The sequence below is a fragment of the Penaeus monodon genome, chromosome 24 (genome assembly GCF_015228065.2).
Source record: "Penaeus monodon isolate SGIC_2016 chromosome 24, NSTDA_Pmon_1, whole genome shotgun sequence".
Lineage (NCBI taxonomy): Eukaryota > Metazoa > Arthropoda > Malacostraca > Decapoda > Penaeidae > Penaeus > Penaeus monodon.
Window position 1 is genome coordinate 14,634,721 of NC_051409.1, and position 252 is coordinate 14,634,972.

A 252-nucleotide genomic window follows, 5' to 3' on the forward strand; every position below is an offset into this window, starting at 1 on the left:
TAGTGTTGCCTCTATATGGCTGTTAAACATTAGTCATGTAAGAGTTTAATGAGCTGGATGTAAGAACAGGGAGAGCAAAATAGCACAGCAGTCGGACAAGCTTACAGTTACAGTCAAATATGCAGCGCAAGCGTCGATCGGTATCTCGGTGAAATGGCGGTCGAGGGGGGGGGGGTATAATACGGATGGCAGATTTTTTAAAGAAAGTTGAAAGGAATAAGGCGATGCAGCTCTGGTGGCGATATGGGTGAG